A 21,256-nucleotide genomic window follows, 5' to 3' on the forward strand; every position below is an offset into this window, starting at 1 on the left:
CGCCGGTCCCCGCAGCGCCGCCCGGCGTGGCTCCGCGGCCCGGGACGGGGAGGAGGGAGGGAGGGCAGCTCCTCGCGGCTCCGGCGGAGAGGCCGCGGCTCGGCGGTGCCCGCCGCCGCCCGCTCCCTCGCTGCCTCCCGCGTCGTTTGTCTCGGCCGGGCCGGGCAAGCTGTTGCTCTCGCTCCGAGCGGCGGAGAAAGTCGGCGAGGCAGGCGGGCCGGTGCGGGCAGGCGGGGGCCGCGCCGCCGGGAGCCTTCGCGTCCCGGGGCGCGAGCGGCAGAGACAGCGGCGGTGCCCGCGGTGAGGAGGGCGGCGAGCGGCTGGCGGGACGCGGCGCCCGCGTTCTACGCGCGCTCCCGGGAAATGTCCATGTAAGTCCGAGAAAGTAACAAAACTGCCGTAAGTCCCGGCGGCGGCGCGGGGGAGGATCGGCCGGCGGCGGGACCCCACTGCGGGCAGGGAGCGCGGCCGGCCCGGGCGGGGCAGCGCAGACGAGCCGCCGGGTGTCCCCCCCGAGGGGGCGGCGCGGCCCGGCACGCCGCTCCGGCGCTTCCGCCGTGTCCCGGCCTCGTGCGGCGGCGAGGCAGCAGATCCCAGGGGCAGCGGCGGGCCTGCCCTTCCTGCGGGCTCCCCCACGGCCCCCGTCAGCTCCGGCCCCGGCGCGGTGCGGCCGGAGCGCAGCGGTGCCGCCGCTCGGTGCCCGCGCTGCGCCGAGACAGCGATGCTCCCCCTGCCGAGCGCGGCCCTTTTACGCCCCGCCGCATCAAGGTGAGCTTGCGGAAAAAAACACCACCCACCCCGGCACCCGCAGGCGCGGCCGCACCGCGCTGCCCGCCCGGCGGCCGCACTGCGCCCGCTTTGCCCGTGGGTTATCGCCCGTGCTCGGCGGGCGACCCCCGGCCATCCCTCAACACTCCCCCCGCACCCCGCGGCCGCCTGCTGCGGGCAGTCGCCGCCCGTGCCGCTCGTGGGGCCGCAGCTCGGCAGCGCCGGCCGTCCCCCAGGATGCCTGGGAGCCCCGCGCTGCCCCGGGGACAGGACGAGACACCCCCCGGCACTTCAGCACCCACTTCACGAGAAATAGCTGCATGTCACTGGTTTTGCAGGCTGAGCGCCACGATGTGCAAATGTGACACTAATTCCTGAAGTGTTAATGAAAAACAGTAAGGTGTATGCTAATGTTAAGCGAAATTCAATAGAAACATTCAGAAAATAATTTTCAGATTTTTTTTTTCCTTTGTGCTGTGTAGTTAGAGGCCAGGCTCTCAGGCTTTGATTAACACACAGTCTTCAACTCCCAGAAAAGAACAAACTGTAAGACTCATTTCACGTTCTGGCAGTGAACATGAACTTGTGCCCCTACTAATGCAACATGGACACATCACCAGTGCTAATTCATTGCTACGATGTGTCCAATGCCATTCAATCGGATGTCTTTAAATGACGAGTTTAAACTTCTTCCTGTCTTCACTGCACTTTCTCCTCCACTGCAGTCCAGTTCACACAGGAACTTTCTAACATGTGAACTACAGTGGCCACTCAGACTCGTGATAAAGGATGGCAGAAACAGCACACATGTCAAAACAGATGTTAAGTAGTTGATACAACTATCCACAGAAATCCCATTAATATTTAAGCTTTCCAGTGGCACATATCTACTCTTCTTTCTTTGAATTGTAAATTGGGTTAGTTAATCCTTCATTTACTACTTGTTTGCATTTCCCTGGTTTGATATACGCAAGTGTTTATACTCTTCATTTTTCTCATCCCTGTGAAAATCATTTACAGCTAAAGATGTACAGCATGCCTTTACCATCAGCCACTCCTCCAGAACCATGCTTAGATTTAAACTCTAGTGGCCTTAGTCACTTGATTTGAGGGCTGACACTCAAATTCTGGAAAGCCAAACTTCAACTGAGAGCAGATAGTCCAACCCACTGAGCCAGGCCTCTGCCCCAGGGGCACTAACCCTTGAGCTTTGTTTAATTGCTGGGGTGGGCAATGGCACAGCTCACAGCAGCACATGTGCATCACTGTTGATAGGACTGAGGCTTTAAACTGAGGATCTGGCCAATAAACTATGAACATTACTGAACTCCAGTTCCTGATGTACTTTTTGTGATCCATTAAGAAATATTGTTATAATTCTGTGCCCTCTAGTGGTGCTTAAAATCATCAATTAATTTAAATAATCATAAGGAAAACAGTCTGTGAGCACAAGTTGAGCCAGTATTGAAATGTAGCCATAGATTCCAGAAGAACTAGAAGCTAACAAAAGTAAAACACTTAGTGATGAATTATTTTATTTTTTACAGTGTGGGAACAAGTGTATTTTCCCATCTGTTATCTGTTATTAAATAAGCCCTTCTAAAATTATGTATTATGAGAAGACATTTATGGTAATTAATATAATCCCTACTTGTTCATATGTCAGATAACCAAGGCATGGTCTGCTGGTTGAATACAGGGACCAGGCAGCTGCCAGCGTTCTGGCAGGCAGAGGGGCTGTGCTGTGTAACAAAGCCAGTCCTCATCTAAGTATTTATTGCAAAATACAGGTCTGCATTTATAGGACAACAAATTCCCCTGATATTTTGCCTTCAGACTATATAATACCTACAGAGATGAGTCGTGTGAAATTCTAGCATGTCCACATGGTCCAAGGTCATCCTGGGTTCAGATGTCAGTAAGAGGATCTACTTGACGAAATCTCCAAGGCAAGAACATCCCAAGGAATCTTGGCTTCTCAAGGCTGCAGGTACAGTATATCACACCTGCAGAGGGACAAGGAAAATGGCATGCTAAAGTGCAGCTTTAGAGTCAGTGTCACTATACTTTATGGCAAATATCAACAACATATTCTTTTGGATTTTAGAAGACGGGTTTCAAGATCGCATTGCATTTTCCAAATGTGTACATCCAAATGTGTTACATATCCTGCCTTTTGGAAGGATCAGCTGATATGTATAATCTTTTTTGATCAGGAACCAAATGTCACATATGTTTGGTATTTTCAGGGTTTTCTTTCCAGTGAGTTACTGTTGATATGTTGTCTTACATCAATGTTTCTGATTTTATATTTTAATTAAAGAAAGGAAGTAATTTAAACAGCAGTGGTAGTCTCTTATTCCCTTATTTATAAATATTTTTTTTCTGTAGATATACACTTCTTCTCTAAGGCATCTATTAGGGCAGTTTTGGGGTTAGCTACACTGGAATTTTAAGCAAGCCTTCACAATGACTACGTTTGCAAATAGGTAACAGGAATACTGAAATACACTTGGTTTAATTGTGATGTAGGGTAGATACTAATAGAAGGACTTTGTTGCAGGGTAAAAAGAGGGAAAGGAAGACCAGTCATGTTGCAGGACACTGACCAGAGTTCAGGAAGCCCAGTTCACTGCTTTGCTCCATGTTGCCAGGACAGAGAGGATCTGGAGCCTATCCATATCAAATCCAAAGTACCTGAGCTTGTAGTTGCCTCAAGTCACTGACAGATGCTTACTGAGCTGATGAAAACCAGCTGAGCACCTATATGGAGCTTTTTATATTTATATGGATTTGAAGAATCTCTCTGTCGTTGTGCCTGAATTACATATCTGTCACAGGGGGTGGTAGCAATTTTTTCACAGAGAGAGGGATTGTTAACATAAATTTATGAAACAGTGTAAGATGCTCAAAAGCAGGAAAAGAGGGAACAGTAGAAATCACGTACACACTGTGGCTGTTCGAAGCAGAAAAGCAGCCAGAGTGCAAGCTGGAGGGCCTCTGTAGCAACACCTGCAAAGGTCGGTTTACCATGGTATCATGTTTTGAGTTCATTTGAGTTCCTTGTTAATAACCTTTTTCACGTTATATAATAGTGCAAGGTATCATGTATGCTCTAGTTTTGCATCTCTTTGTAAGATTTTTAGCTTTCTACCTAATTGTATGGAGGAGGGGATACTCATAGCCATTCTTGGTGACAAGCATACAAGAGTCAGGAATAAGTTGTCAAAGCACATAGCTGTTAGGAATAATTCATTTATTTTGTTGACCTGTTGTGTAGCCTATAATACACGGTATGCACCTCCAGGAAAACCCAAATCAGGCATTACTATTGTATAATAAACCATGAGCAAAATGTCAGATGAGGTGAACAGCATGATAGGATGCACATTTTAAGCTGTCCAGTCAGCACATGGAACATGCTCGCAGCTGTAGTAGGGCTCTGATATTAATATGAAAAGTGTTGGAATACATTGCACTAATATTCCAAGATGTTGGGATATTCTCCTGCAAGCTTTTTCACATAAATTAGAGAAGCAAGACTGTCAATAGCATGAGGCATTCATACACTGAACTTAGGAGAAAGGATGGCTTTCTTTCTCAACTTTCCCTTCTTCATGAGATCCCTTAACCCTGAACTCAAGGGAGTACCTTCAAAAGAACTGTAGTTTGGTGTGTCATTTATGTGTTGATTTATGTGTTAAACTGCTATGAGGTGCAAACTTTGAGGAAGACCTGCCTCCACAAAGAGCTGTCCTGTGACCAGACTTTCATTCCAAGCAGTCCATCTCTGTGTTACTACCAGCACAGGCTAAATTTATTGGAAGACAAGACATGGGTGGCTCACTCACAGTACCCGTGCCTACTTGGCTGCAGGTATGCTAGAAACTGCCTGGTAACTACACCTATGAAAACCAAGGCCAGTTTCCAAATTGTTAGTAATGGACCCTTCCTCTGCTGGAAGCTCTTTGCTCCTTCCCAGCTAGAGGAACAATTTAGCCTCCTCTCCTCACCTGGTCGTGATCAATGGCAGAAATTCTGAGCCTTATTTCTGTGCTGACTAGCCTGTCTGGAAAAATGTTCATTTTACTCCCCAACTTCTAGTATTTCCTGTTACTCATCAGATATTAATCACCAATAAGGGAATTAATTAATTCTATTAATTCCTACTTAAATAAAGAGCTAAACATCACTCTCCATTAACAAGGCAAACATCCCTCTAAAGCCATTATCTGACCCCAAGACATGCTCTCCTAAATAGCTCTACTGTTCACCTCCTTTATTTCCTCTTTTGCCTTCTGGGGGTTTTTTGATGGGTGTTTTGTTTGTTTGTTTGTTTACTATTTTGTCTTCCTTCCTTCCTTCCTTCCTTCCTTCCTTCCTTCCTTCCTTCCTTCCTTCCTTCCTTCCTTCCTTCCTTGTCTGGTGACAAAACAAAACCATAACTCTTGAAAGGTGCAAACCCTGCCACAGACCACTACCATTCTTTAATCTACCAAAACAGGTTATGTGACAGAAAAGAAAAGAAAAAAAAGAAAAGACAATAAAAAATGAAAAGAAAAGGAAAGAAAAGAAAAGAAAAGAAAAGAAAAGAAAAGAAAAGAAAAGAAAAGAAAAGAAAGACCAAAACACAGAGTTTATACCAAGAACTGCAGAACAGTTTACAGTCCCAAACTGGGAATATAATACAAATAGAATAGAATATGAATAGGAGTTTTTTCTAAATAATGGTTTGTTTTCTCGGAATACATGGATTTTCAAAATAATACTCCCCAAAATACCTAGAAGTTCTGAAAAAAACATGCCAATCAAAAATGTCAACATTTATTGCAGATTTTATAACCTAACACTGTTTCTACATATGAAAATAGATCCTTGGGATATTGTCTTAAAAATTGCTTGTTTTCAGGCAGAACAGTATAATTTGGTTAGCTTGCATGTCAGCAGTTCCTTCCAGCAGGCATGATAACAACCCACAGCAGACCTGAAAAAATCCTGCAAGGTCAGAATACAGATACTGAGAAATTAATCAAGAGGATTTTTTTCCCCCAGATTTCTAGTGCAGGAAAATAAAGATCTTGTTGTTTGGACCTATTTCTGGTTTCTTTTGGTATGGAGAAAATATTTTGTGAAAGATTCATTTGATCCATAGAGTTAGCAAAATCCTTTAAAACACTGTGATATCTCATCTTAGGCATCCAGAGATGTACCTGAAAAAAGCTGGTGGCAGATAAAATATCAAAATATATGAGGTGTATCTCATTATGAGCTTTTCCTTTAAACTACAGTGACCTTTATTATTTACCAAACATGGACTTCTGGCCATCTCCCCTCTCTCCATCTCTGCATGTCTCTTCCACTTGTACTATTGCAGCTCTGATTTTGAAAATTCCTATCCAACTATGGCCTAATCTTTGAAGCATTGGCATTTTTGGACATCAATATTTTAGAATCACCTTTTTTTTTTCTCTTCCAAAAAATACAGAGGAGCACCTCAGTCTTCAATTGATTCAACTGGAATCTAATTTGCATTTATGTTTTGCATTTGTTGTTTGTTTCCATTTGCATTTGTTGTTTGTTACTATATACTAAATAGTAGATGGTGGAGATGTGCTGACCTTTACTCTCCATGATCCAAATAATTTTTAAAAAAGTCTGTGCTGAGTAGCATGGAGTGACCCAACTGCTTCAGGTGCTCTTGCCTCAGAGATCTTACACTTCAGAACTGCTGAACATCTCCAGGTGCTGCTCCTGGGCACCAGAGCCATGTTGAGGCTGGAGGGAGTGCTCTGACCACTGACCACTGGGACAGGTTGGCTGCATCACTAATTTCACCTATGGGACACAAGAGGAGATGCTGTCTGTATGCTTTTGGAGAGTTTAAAAGATTCTGTGTTTGGTGCCCTGGCTTCTCTGACCCTCCTGTGAAGATGCTGATACACTTCATGTATTATTGAGATGGTCTAGTCCTATCATAGGAGTCTGGTTTCTGCTCTTGAAATAGGACTTGAAATTTTAGGGGCTAAAGCACAGAGTCTACTGTCATCTAAAGTCTTTCTGAAGTTCTAAGAGGGACTTTATATTGTCTAAAGATCATCAGTTGTTCATTTACATACAAATGCTCTTGCCTCTGAAGTTTTATTTATAGCATAAATATAGGACTCAAAACCAAATTGTAATTCATTGTAACTGAAGTAATATTCTTTCTAAATGACATTTAATCACTAACCTAATATATTCTGAAGGTGCATTTTGAAATAAAAAAATAATTTATTGCCTCTTTTCATAAAATTGTAAAGACATTTGGCCTTTTTGATGTGCTGGTTCAAATAATTTGACAGCATCTATGATCCTCAAAGAATTTGAACAAGATGTGTCCTCTGAGTCACTCAGGTGACATAACAAGAACTTACTCATAAGCTAGAGGCACCACAGAAAGCAGCAACAAATGAGAACTCTGGCAGCATGTGCTTCCATCAGTGTATCAGAGGACAGGTTGGAAACCTTCAGTAAGAATGGTATGTGTGAGACTCCTCCTTTCTACCACTGTGTTGCTGTTGAATTCAGTGGGATTCATTCCTGCCATGAGGTAAACCACAAAGAGATGGAGGCAAGAGTGTCTAAGGTTGAGAGGGCCCTCAAGAGCTCTTGTTTGATGAGTAAAGACACTCAGCTGGAGCTGTTGGAACCATGGCACTTCAGAAAAGAATACCTTCTTTTGCTTCTACAGGCATGGTGAGGCACTTACACATGTTCCTAAATCTAATCCTCAAGCATGCACTTCAGAAGTCTTAATCAGGAGAAAGGTGAAAAACAAGAAAGGAAATGTTAAGAGGAATCTAGGTGATCTAGTGAGGCTGTAAGATAGAAACAACAGCGAGAGAATTTACAACAGATAAGCAGGAATCATAAACATGGGGAATGAGATGATAGTTCAGAACAGGGTTTTTCCCCACAATGCTCAAAGGGATGATCTAACAGTATTACTGAAAAAGGTTGGAATTAATTATTTCACTTCAAAGTGGAACAAAATTAAAGCTGTGATATATCTAAAGCTATCTTGTTTTGTGTATCCACATATATCATTGTCTGCAAGGAAACATAGGAGCCAAAAGTGGGTTTTAATATCTTTGTAGGGCTGGGGAGAGGATGATTAAATGCTATAGACCAGACTTACTAGGCAAGTATTTGCATGAAAAACAAGATGTACAAATATAGGTATAAGGAAAAACCTTCAATATTTTACCATGAGGGTGATCAGACACTGGAACAGGTGCCCATATAGGTTGTGAAATCTCTATCCTTGGAGTTTTTCAAAGCTTAGCAGGCCTCAAGGAACCTGACATAAACTTGCATTGGGCAGGTTGAAGTAGATGACCTCTAGAAGTTCTTTCCAATCTAAAATATTCCATGAGTCTAGATGACCTTGGGCAATGAATACTTTATGACCTACCCTGTGAAATAAAAACCCATTGATAAGTTTGACCTGGTCAATACTCTAAGGACACGTAAGCATCTATCACTGCTGATACCCTGCCCTGCTGCAAAATCACAAACCTTACGTGCAGGGGGCAGAGGGTTGAAAGCATAGCAGTGGTATCTGCCTTCCATGTAATAGCTCCTCCAATTGCCTCTCTAAAAAGGAGAGAGGAGCAGACAGAATGACAGGAGAATGAGCAGGGAGAGGCACCATAGCACAGTCCCACGTGAGCATAACACTGAAGAACAGCACAAGACCAGGTGCCTGCCCTGTACCTCTACCATGGGTCCCAACTCCCTGCAGCCCACTGACTTCCCATTCCTTTCTCCAGCCCTCCCTGCCATAGCAAACATCCTTCCTTTTCTCTCCTTCTTTTAATTGTGAGATGGTTTGAACTTGGCTGAAATTTTTGCAGCATGAATTTTCAGTATCAAGATATTGTGGGTGATTATTTGTTGGAAACCTTATCCACAAATAAAAAAGGAAACATTTAATTTTATTTTTTTAATAAGGGACTAGTTATTTTAATTGCCCTTCATAGTGGACCATTCAAAGAAAGCATTGAGTGCTCACAATTTGAATATCATGTTTTTGTTAACATTTCCCTGCTAGGGTGTTGAAATCTCTAGTCTTTTTGAAAATCCTGATCAAACTTTACCTCTGGTTAATAGGACATTCCCATTAAACCCATTTATGTTGTTTAATTTAAATAGGGGTCAAATCCTGACTCTATTTTGTTATTCTGCCTTAAGATTTTTATTCTGCAGGGAGGTTCATTGGTTCCAACTAATGAGAAGAAGAAAACTACCAGCTCAAGTTGATGATACCATAAATGCTTGGAATGAAAATTAAACATTATTATTAGCAACTTTCAGCAGGGTTTAAAGTGTTGAAACTTAACCTTGTCATGTGGATCCCTACCACTTAACTTTAATGAGTAACCAGTAGCTGGAGAGTTTCCTATATCGTGTGTGCAGTAGCTGCTGAAGAGAGATATGACATATTATCTAGATTGGTTTATAGAAACAGCTATCCTATCACTGCCATAAAGAGGGAAACTAGAAATTTAAGCCATTATCTTCTAAAAGGTTCACTATAAAACTATGGTTCTAAAATTGCTTTTATAGTGTAAAGATCATGTACTGGAAGCAAAACTCTTACATATTTCAAAAAGAAACGATGGCCTAAGTGATAAACACGGGTGGTAAGTAAAACCAACAAGCTGCCTTTATAACTCAGTCATAAATGGTTATCATAATTATTCTATCTTCTTTATGTTACATACTGATAGAAAAACTTGTTTTCATTTTTTTTTCTTCTTCTTTAAAATGTTTCACAGAGCATTTGGAGCAGAATGGAGAAATAGCTGAAAGCTTAGAGATGAGTGTTTTGGAACATTTTGCAGAGCACACTGTCTGGGGCCATAAACACACGATTCAGTTGTAACCTAAAATATCTTATTGAAATTGTTCTTTCCATTCACCGTTTCTTTCCATATTTAAATCCATACAGATAAGGATACCTCTCAATTTCCAGAGTGAATCTGTACACTTGAGTAGCATAACAGTGGAGGCAGTTTCCTGCTGAATCAAATGGGCTTTGGAAAGTAATAAACATTTTATTGCTTATTTCTGCTCAACTGACAAGGAATTACCAACTTTATTTTCAAAAGAGGGGAGCATTTGCAACACTGAGGATAATTTTGGAAGACCAATGTTGCTTTAGACCCCAAGTGATCTTGATTAGGATCTTATTCCCTGTTACAAAACAAACAGGTTTTCTTTCATTAATATGGTATGTGACAATATCTTTTGCACATTGCTTTTGCTTGAGGAGCCTTATTAAAGGCATTTTGGGTTCATGCACCACATTAGTTAGTAGTAATAATTTCCACTGTGTAACCTTACCTTGTCTTGCGTAATTATTTGCTGCCCACTGAAGCGGCACATTCTCTTCCTAAAGAACATCTTTGAAAGCAAACAATGTGCTTTTTAAAAGGAAAAAAAATGACAGTAAAAACACACATTATGGAGATGCTCCACAGCCATGAAGACACTAAACATTTCATTTCACTTAAGGCATCCCAACCGTCCGCTTTAGAAAGATGGAGCTGGTAAACTGAGAAGCTGTGGGGAAGGAAAGGAAAGAAAACCAGTGGCCCTAAATCTATCTGTATGTGACACCGTCTTTAGCACTGCGATGCTGCTGGATGAACACTTGCAACCGAGTGCGGGGCTGAAAGCATCCTCCGCATCCTCCGCATCCTCCGCACAAACTGCGACGCCCGGCCCCGGTGGTGCCCCGATCTGTCGGTCTCTGTTCCGGGGGCGGCCTGGGGGGCTCGGGGGGCTGCGGGGGGCCGGGACCGTCAGTAGCTCGGTGCCCTCAGCAGGTGGCAGTGGCGTCCCGCGGCCGCCCGGCTGCGCGGACCCCTCGTCTCCCGGCCGCGGGGCTCCGCGGCGCGCAGCAGCGGAGTGCGCGGAGAGCGGCACGCGTCCTGCTTCCCCGCTCACCCCCGCAGGCAGCTGGGTATCGTAACAAATGTGAAGTAATTCCTCAAAGGAATTTCAAAGAAAAAAATCATGTAATCGCAAAAAAAAACCCAACCCAACCCAACCCAAACTAAAAAAACCCACCACCCCCCCCCCCCCAAAAAAAAAAAAACAAACAAAAAAAACCACCACCAAAAAACTTAGCACGAAAAACTCCACAACCCCCACAAAACAAATCAGAAGTATGGCTCCTTATCCATTCGGTCCTTTCACCATCATGTCTGTGACTGGATTTATGTGTAAATGATGGTAAAAACATAATTGGAAAAGGCAGGGGGTTTTGTTAATTTTGCTCAACATGAATTTAATGCTGCTGTGGTTAAACACTTCTGTGGCTACTTACACAATGATTTAACAACATTTCTAGTCTTCAGCTACTACCTGAAGGGAGAGGATATGCAAAGAAATATCAGTGTAAAATGTATGCTGAAACAATTACATTCAATTACATTTCAGACAGGGAGTTCCCTATTTATTTAAAGTTCCAAAATATTAGTCATATGAATGTGTTGAGTTTACAAAAGCACAATGAAATCTTTTGTTTTCTATTTCTTTTTCACGTATTTCATATGGTTCTGCAACACCATTTTGTATGGTATCTTATGTGTTGTAAAGTAGTCTTAAGTTTAACTTCTTTTATCCTCTCCTCTCCTCTCCTCTCCTCTCCTCTCCTCCCTCTCCCCTTTTCAATTTTTTGTTATTTTAGGGGTTTTTCTAATACATATGGTTCTCTAGTTAAGAGACAATAAGGCAAGAGTGATGGAGTGTTGATTTTTGTAGGTTATATTTATTTGCTAGCACCTGTTTATGAATTATGAAAATACCTATTTTTGTCTATTTGGCTCATTTGCATATACTGTCTGACAGTTTTCTGCTTATTTTCAGAAGTATCCTCTACTGAAAACTGTGGCATTTTTGGGCACTCATCTGCTGGCTGGTAAATGATTTCAAGTGAGACACCATTTAAAAAAAAAAAAAAAGGTAGTCTTGTGATTTGGGGCCTCAGGCAACCAGGAAAACATACATATTTTATGGGGGAAAGAACAAATTTTCTTTATTGACAATCACTTCAGGAACCTATCTCTGGAATCCACAGAGGCATATTGATTGACAGTTCCTCTCCACCTGTTCACTGATGATGATTCATTTCAAGACAGAAGAGGAAGTAAGCAGGAAGCAGAGAAAGGAAGGAGGCGCAGTTTTGGGAGTTCTGTGTATCCCTCTGAGGTTCTGTGCATTCCATCAGAGAGGAACTGCTCATGGTTTCCATGGCTGCACTGCTCTGTTTGCCTCCTGCAGCATTCAATAACACCTAACTTTTGTGTATTCTAATTGCTTCCCACTGGAGAATATTTCCAGGCTTTTGCTTTTTTTAAGGTCAGGTTCTATCCCTGGCTTTAAGTCTTCTAAAACTGATTACTGCAATGCTTTTTCATTAAAATGCATGATCTGATGAAAGAGGCTGGTACAAAGGCAGCAGAGTAGCAGAAGTCTGACTGGTAGGCTGTGGAAATGCAAATTCCCACACATTTTCTGTGTTACACTTTCCAGCTGTCAAACCATTGCACTAGATCAGATGTTTGCAATTACTTAAAATGAAGTCTGCAGCTTAAAGATTTCTTGAAGAACATGAAACTGCAGGTAAACAAACCTAAATTATGAATTTAATATTTACATGCACTCCTTCTGCCAGAATAATATAAAGAAGACTAAGCATTTATATATTGTTAGTTTAAATGCAGCCTTACCCTACAAACTTTTACCACTAGCACATATGAAATATGTTCCTCCAAGATTTTGTCTTTCAATTGTCTGTGTAAATGTGGGTACCTATATTACTTCCTCCAATCATCAGAATTTGCTTCTGCTTTGGGAATAATATTTTAAAAAAGACAGAAGGTCTGGAAGACTTTGTCTCCCTAAGGATCATGGGTTTTGTGATTCCTAATGTGATTATTTCAGGGTCTTGTCACAGAGTTCTGACAAAATGCTTAAGAGCAGACATGGTTTTTTTACACATAAAATAAATATTCCCGTACCACTCCTGTGATGGTTACACATTGTAGATCTACTGCACTGCTACACCTTTAAATTTGTTTATTAATGATTTAAATTCTGAAAAGTTATAAGACTCTATTTACAAGTGGCATAATGGTATTGAATAGCAATTGTGAGGTTTGTTTGGGTTTTTTTCTAATTTAAATAGAGAATTTCATGGCATTTATTGATCCCTAAGTTGTCCTTTTCTGCAGAAAAGAAGCCCCAAACCTTGCTTTTCCTACCCCTAACTTTGCTCAGTTATTCAGAGGGCACTAACTTTTTCCAAGGAGACAGAAAGGCAAAGATACCTACAGGAGATATCTGGAAAGGAGCTTAACTGTGAGCGTCCCACCACATTCCCTCATCTTCAGTAGTTGTGTTACTAAAGTTGTGTTCAGCATTTGCCATGCTGCCATTTAGCACATTTCTGTCCATTTTGTTCCAGACAGCTTTGTCTGAGTAAAGTTGAGATTTGATACTAGCTTCAGACATTTTGTTCTTTCACAGAGACATGCAGAATGGGGCTTGACTAAGCATTTTTTCTATGACATGAGAACAGCAGGTTTGTGGCCAGATCACTAGAGGGATTTCTCTGCAGTATTTTTAAGAACAATTTAAGATGGAGGGTTTAAAAAATAAACAAGGGAAAAGTTAATACTAATATTAAATAATTTTTCTAGAGGAGCTGTGAGCTTTCTGCATTTTTTATCATAAGAGCATTTGTCTGAGCTAGTAATTCAGCATACTGAGGAGTAGAATATTCAGGATTTTTGTTTCAGCTTTGTTGAAAACTCTGCATTTTAAGTACTCTAGTTAACTGCTCAGTTGGAAGTTATACAGGCAATATAGTGCGTTGCAGGAGAGAACACAAAAATGCACAGCTCCCCTTTTCTAAGCTAATGGGGAACAGGACCTAAAAGAAACTCAGAAATTGGCTAGAATTGTGTTAGGGTCTCAACTTTAAAGTACTTGTATGGAACGAGTTAAGAGTGAGAATTAATTGAGGGTTTAGAAAAAGGTAAGACCTTATGAGAAAGCATCAAAATTAAGACTTTTGTTTTCTTTTGTTTTCTTTTTTTTAAAGATTTCTTGTTTTCTTATTTAACTGCTGATGATTTTTCTTGGATGCCTTGTGTATGAAGGACAGTACACCAATCCATTAGTTTGCTAGGAGCTCAGTGTTTTCTTATCGGCACTGCCAGCAGCCTCCCTGAGAAGATGTGTAGAAATTACTCAGCAGGTCTATATCCCTCATTTTCCCAAATGTTTTGGAGTAATAATTTGTTATTTAAGATTATGTTAAATGAGATCCCCATCAATTTTTGGCAGTTTGCTGCTATCATCCTTGAGGTGATTTAACAGCCTAGGATTATACACATATACTCTTCCTTCCTATTCTGAAACAACAGTTTGCTTGCCTCTTCAGTGATCTACCACAGATGGAGAAGACTGTTCTCACAGCCAGGATAATTCTGACACGAGAGGCTGTTAGTGAGATGTTTTTTATATTTGTCATTGTGTAAAATACATCTATTTTAATACATGACTGAGAGTAAAAAAAAAAAAATTATTACCACAAAGTAAATCAATTAAATGTTCTTCTTATAACAAATATGCACCTCTAACAGAACATTTTGTATTATGTTGGTATTTTGCTCTACAGTACTAACATCTGTTATTAAACACAACCAATCAAAATCTGGCTCAGTCACCCTGGAGATAATTTTAAAATGCCTTAAAAATTTTAATTATGTATCAGTTGAGCACCACTTTAAAAAAACTCAACAAAAATCAGCCCTGAGTTTGACTTATTGACTAGTTCAATATAATATCTGAAAGACTGCAAGCACGTTGTCGATATTTGAACAAACCAAGGTTCTTCTACCACTTTGCTCTTTGTCCCTTTTCTTATCACTCACATGGCACAATGGCTTAAGCTGCCTGGCTTGAGCTGTAAGAGGCATGGGAATTTGCCAGATGCAGTTTTGGGGAGGTAAGATAGAATCCCCAAGTACATTTCTGAGGGACTATGAAGGGATGCAGTAGATTGTGCCTCTGGCCCAGTGTCAGGCTCATGGATTTTGGTGAGCTGGCCCTCTTAGTTTACTGTGCCACAGATGCTCAAACACTTCCTTCTGCTTTGGGCCACTTCAAGTTATATATTAAATACCTTTTCCTGTGAACCACAAGGGAATATTAACTTTCAGCTTGTCAGTAGGAACTATTGTGTGTGCAGCGCTTCTGACCATTTTACCAGCTGGGAATATGGACCTGGGGACTTGTTTCTGGCCATAGTTCATTGGCAGATTACGCCATAGTTCATTGGCATACAAGGCTGTTATTATTAGCTTTGTGGAGAAATTACTGAGCAATTGCTTTTGTTCCAAACCACAAACCACACAGTATGGATAGTGTAACATAAAGCATATAGTGTCTATGCCTTAAAATATCTATTCTCTGTGTTTATTTTTTCCAGAGTCTTGGTATTCTTTATTAAATCTGTAGTTACATTTATGAGAGACAGGTGAATTTAGTTTTCTGGGTGCAGATCTGCCAATCCAGTGGAGTGCTTTATCTTTCCCTCCCTGGAGATCTACTTCTAAATGCAGTCTGTGTAACTGTACTGTAGTTTGTTTGTATTTCTCTGGTAGAACTGCATAGTATTAAAAATCAACATGGAATGAGTTGTATATAGGCATAGTTTGTAGCCTCTCCCCACATTTGATCCAGTAAAGACTGGATGTCAAACTACCAAGTATCAGAATTCAACTACACAACTACAGTTACAATGTGTGGGAAATCTTTCCAATGCCTGAGTGCTATTATTATAATATAGCAGGACTACTATAAACAGCAAGTTTTGTACAAGTTTCTAACGGGTTCTCCTGATAGTTTTCACTGCAAACTTCTTCTAAAGTAGAATTTATTTCCACCATTAAAAATTAAAAAACCCAACTCAACAACCTCCCCACCAAAAGCCAAACAAACATACCCAACAAAAATACAAAGAAAAAGTAGGCATTTCACTTACTATGTAGTTTTTTATTATTTTCTATAAATGTTGCTTAAATTATTGGTAAAAGAGCTTATGTGCATGTGTTAGTATATATAAATACTGTCAGAACTTTGTTTACTTAGCTAGTTTATTGGGTAAAATAGAAAGGGGAAATAAATTTGCCATATACTTTACAATAAGCAGAAACCAAGAAAGAACATAAAGATTATCTCAATTTGTTTATATAGTTGGCTTTATATAACACATTTTAAATCATTTTGGTTTTCCTACTGGCAGGCTGATACTCAGCCTGAGGATATCCTGTTCTGAGGACAAAACCAAGAAGAATCACATTATAAACTAGCACTGTGCAAGCCCTGATTTATTCCACTTCTCAGTTCTTACAGATTTTCAACAAGTCCTGTGTATCTGATTGATCTTTGAAGACAGAAGGGCACAGAGGTTTGCACAGCCACAGTTTGCTTTTGGAAACCCTGCAGTAGGTTCTGACATGCTCAGCACATTGGCAGCTTCCATTTTTCCTGACCAGGAGCTTCATTTGGGCATGCAGACTTGCCTGAGCCATTCCCTTTCTTGTAAGAAATGTCATACTGTAGTGTTGTCTGTCATCTGTTCCTTCCAGAAGCCCTGCCAGTTATCCTGCCTGGGCATGTCATCCCCTCCCCTTGCCAATGCTCTGTGAATGTGAACAGCTGCCACAGCAAGAGGGACACCATGGGCTGTCAGTGTTCCAACAGCTGGAGAATGTGCAAGTTTGCTTCTCATTTTTAATGCTCCACACAAGACTACCCATTGCTGGCAGTAGATGTAGTTCTAGGAGGGTGAAACCACAACATCAAGCAGAGCATTGACATCCTCTTTGTGTCTATTGTTGGCCATGGTCTGTGTTGACCTGTGCTGACCCAGAAGTGCTTCCGCAGAAGCACTCCTGAAAAGGTTTGGGATGAGGACATCAAGTGCATTCCTCAACATTCCTCAATCATGATGGTAAGAAACTTTAAACTGTGCTTAGATCTGCTCTGCCACCAACTCTGTTTTATTGCTGTCATATAGGAGTGGCAAGGTAGCAGGTCATGCCAGCAATTGAGTAGGAAACTTTTCATATTCCTTCCTTCTGGCTGGCATCAGACCTTTTCTGGGCAGTACTGGGTGCATGCAAACGGTTGAAGCCAACTGAAAAACAAGATCAGACTTGGTGACAGTTTGGACCATAACTTACCATTACTGTGGCCAAGGGGTCAGGGGCTCTGGATCTCTTTGGGAAGTTTGGTCCCTGACAAATCCACTGTGCCACCTCTGAAAAACATAATCTCACCTTCCCAAAGCCTAAGATCTTTGTTTATTTTGCCTCCATTTTTAGAATAACATCCCTAAATTTCACCTATTTCTGCTTCCCTTTCTCTGCTGATGCCAAGGTAACTTGGCAGAGAACCATGGGCAACCACTCTGAGACAGCTAAGACCATTTTGCACAAGCCAATGGCCACTGCATGGTTGCAGGAAAATTTGAAAGGTAAAAGCAAGACTTGAACTTTTCTCAGGCTTCAAATTTTCACGAGAAGAACATCTCCATCTCCTTGGCAGAGTGGATAAGAGTTGTCTGAAGAAAATACTCAGACAATGTGTAGTTCTTTTGTTTCCGTTCTACTCTTCAAGAATTGCTAAATGGAGCCACCAGAGAGAAATGTCTCTGAATTTCAAGCTGACACTCAAAAGCTGCTTTTCTTAAAGCTCTGGTGTCTCTTCACATTTCCAGGGTAGACATCAGGGAGTTATTAGAGGCCATTTAATCTGTAAGTCTGGTAACATGTCTGCTACATAACTTAAGGCAAAGCTAGAACTATAAGGAGAATCTAAACCGCAGAATTTTTTAGGAACATTTTGATCCCAGTTCTAGAAAACTTGAATATTAATATGTTCAGCATAAAGAAAAATACATAGTTTCAGATGGATCAATTCTTTCCAATTTAGATTTTTCACACATCTCACATATATCTATATGAAACACAAAAACTGAAGTAAAAACCCATTGCCAAAAAAAAAAAAAGACTTTCATTCAAAGATGTAAAAAGAGTTATTTTGACATTTTCAGTCTTCCAACCTGTTTTTTTCCTCACATAAATGAAATATGAGTGAAAAAGACAAGACTTCACAAAACATTTGAAGAGAATTGTACTATTTTAATAAAAACATGTTCTGCTAGTGGTTTGATTATCAAGTGTAATCAGAATAGAAGGGTTTGTTTTTGTTAAAATAAAATTAAAATAGGAAACTCTTAGGTAATTACAGTATACAGCAGCACTCAGTTAACTGGCAGAGAATCTATAATGGCAACTACTTCAGAATTTATTTCTCAAACAGTCATTTATGTTATCCATCAGTCACTGATTTCCCAAATACAAAAGATAAATTTTTGTGATACTCTTCAGCTCTGGAAGATAGAAAACAAATACCTGAATTTTGAAAGAAATATTTTTAATAAGGAAAATTTTCTTCTGCTGAGATTAGATACCTCACTGTGATTTTTTTAATTTTTAGTTAATTTTACTGGAATTTTGAATTTTTTTATAGCAGCATGTGTAGCTACATATTCCACAGAATTATTCCACAGAATTTGATGGAACTATGGCAGTTGCTTGCATATTTGAAGAGCAGGGATTTTACTAAATGAAGGATATCAATGCAGTTGCTCTAACAGGTAATTATGCTTCATGAACACTGGATTCTAATTAGAGAAGAACAAGTCCCTGGCAATAGCCACCTCCTTATACAGTGAATTAAAAAGACAACTAATTGGCAAATATGGTGTGATACTCTATTAAGTACATAATCTTCTGTATCTTTTTAGCCCTGTTATCATACCCAATTTGCAAATTTGATTTAGAAATATAAAGGACATGAAGTTTATTGGACCCACCTGCCCAATTCTGGAAAACTTGTTTATTGTGGAAGAAAAGAACTGAAAAATAAGTCTGTTTTTCCATGCCATGAAACACCTTGAATATACAACACCTCACTGATGTAACTTACAGAAGTGTAATGTGTAAACAGCAGATTAGGATACTGTAATTAGGGGGTTTTCATTGCATCAAAACATATCTTAATGATTAGTCTTATTATGCAGCCTTTTTTACATATAAGTTTCTTTCAATGAAAGACAAAATTATAAAGTACATCAGCTCTCCACATTCAAATTCTAGAAAAAATAGTTAATAAGGGCAGATATTAATATCATATTAATGTAATTTCTCCACACAGTAAAAATGTTCTTCACATTGAACCCTAGTTTATCCCATACAGGTAAACAAATGAAAAAGGTGTTCAACACTGAACAAAATACTTCTGAGGGAAATACAGTAATCTATTGAAAGGTTAATTAAAAGTAGAAAGACATTTAAACATTTTTTTTTTTTTTTTACAATTCCAGTGGGTTTTTAATGGGTACTAAAGGGCATAGAAGAAATATCAGTATTGTTTCTTCTACATCATGAGTGATCTTTCATGACTATTGAATAAAAAACATGTCACTGTCACATAGGTGTGATATCCAAATAAGACTAATCTACAAGTAGAAGAACACTCCCCTAAAAATGTTGTGAGGTCATCTCCAAGTTAGGCCTAAATATAAAAAACTATGTCTAATTTCTCTACATGAAAATACAAGATATGGAATAGCAAGTTAAGATGAAGGAAACATAGTAATTTGTTTCTTAGGCTTCCCACTTAATCTTCCTGCACATAAATATTAATTTCCAGTATTTTCTCATACTTCACTTAGCTTTCTTTACTGCAGCAATGATGGTAATCTTTGTTGTGTCAGGCACCAATTTTATCTTAAAAAGCAGTGTAACTTTCTGTCAGTAATTCCCATCCAAATCCCTGCTGATGTTAAATCTGGCATGAGTTCTCCACAGATTTTTTCAACTAAACAACTAGTAAACTTTGAAAATATTTCAATAATAGTGAAAGACATGTTTATTAACTGTGGTGCCCCTTCAACATCCTAAATATTACCCATGTCTTCCTACAAACAAACCAAGTGACTTGCTGGTGACCAACCCTTCCACCCTCCATCAGAAAAGCACTACTGCCATCCACAAAGAATGGGACGCTGTGGGCAGGGCTGTGGGCAGAGCTCCCTGCCTTCAGCACCTCTGACTTTGTGGAAACTGTCAAGTCCAGAAGAAAATACAGCATTTACAGAAACCCATCCTCCTTCTCGTCCTCCTCATTTCTTCTCCCTTCTCATTTTCTCCTTTTTCCGTGTTTAGGAAGAGGCCATCTCATTTCTGAGGAGCCTGGTGACCCAGGAGTGGCAGAACACATGGATATACTCCCTGCTTTGACTGGGACAGGGAAATGCAGTGGTAGGGACCCCTTCATTGAAATCCTGACTGCCAGCCACATCATGCTGGAGGCGAGGAGGACCTGGCTTGGGACCTGGCTTTGCTTCATGAGCTGACAGCTGTGTTTTCCCTTTCTGCAGAAGGAAAGAGAGAAACGGAAAAGGTGTTGTGTCATCTGAGAGAGCATCTCTGTCATCTCCAGCTGGGAATGGTGTCCTTTGCCTGCTGCAGTGTGCTGCAAACCAGCACTAGAGATAAAGATTGCCAGAGAGGTAATTTGTTGGCAACTTGTCCTCAATCAGGCCTTCTGTGAGCCAAGTTGCCTAAATTCCTCTGTCTACATGGACTGTTCCTGCTCTTTCCAGAACTGATGCTGTCAGGGGTGTGCTGTGAAGCACCCTGAGACTCCCAGGTCTTTATGCTGAGAATGGCAATGATTTAGTGAAGAGGTGCAAATGGTTACATGAGTGGAAAGGGGTGAGGAGCACCAGAGAGAGAATGTGTCTGTCTGTGCATGACCTGCCATCACTCTGCAGATGTTCTGTGGCCTCCATGAAGTAATGACCTTGGGAAACATGTTCCTCTGCAGCTTCTGCTTAGAGGTTTGATGCCTGTCCCTGTGCACTCTAGAGAATAAGCCACCCCTCTGACAACAGGGGCATCTAACAGGTGCCTTGCCCAGGGATTACATCTATCTACAAAAGGCATAAGAAAAATGTCAGTTTGTGATGTATCACTCAAGTTCTTAAATGATTGAACAATAATCAGCAGTGATTCAAAGGTTGGTTTAGACAGTTTTCTAGAATTATGCAATGCTTTTCACATCTCATATATATAAAAGATAAATTAGCATAACATAAATGTTATAATTTAGTGTACGTACACATTATTATATACATAACACATGCACACACACATTAGCATTCTTGTTAAAAATATGTACAGCTTTTTTATTTATAAAGAATGGAGAGTACAGTCAAATGTTAAGACCCTGAAAAACCCACATGCCAAGGGAATGCCAAGTAATCCACCAGCCCTGTTCTGTGGCAGGTGGC

This window comes from Onychostruthus taczanowskii, unplaced genomic scaffold (genome assembly GCF_017590055.1).
Source record: "Onychostruthus taczanowskii isolate IOZ18803 unplaced genomic scaffold, ASM1759005v1 scaffold33, whole genome shotgun sequence".
In the NCBI taxonomy this organism is placed as follows: Eukaryota; Metazoa; Chordata; class Aves; order Passeriformes; family Passeridae; genus Onychostruthus; species Onychostruthus taczanowskii.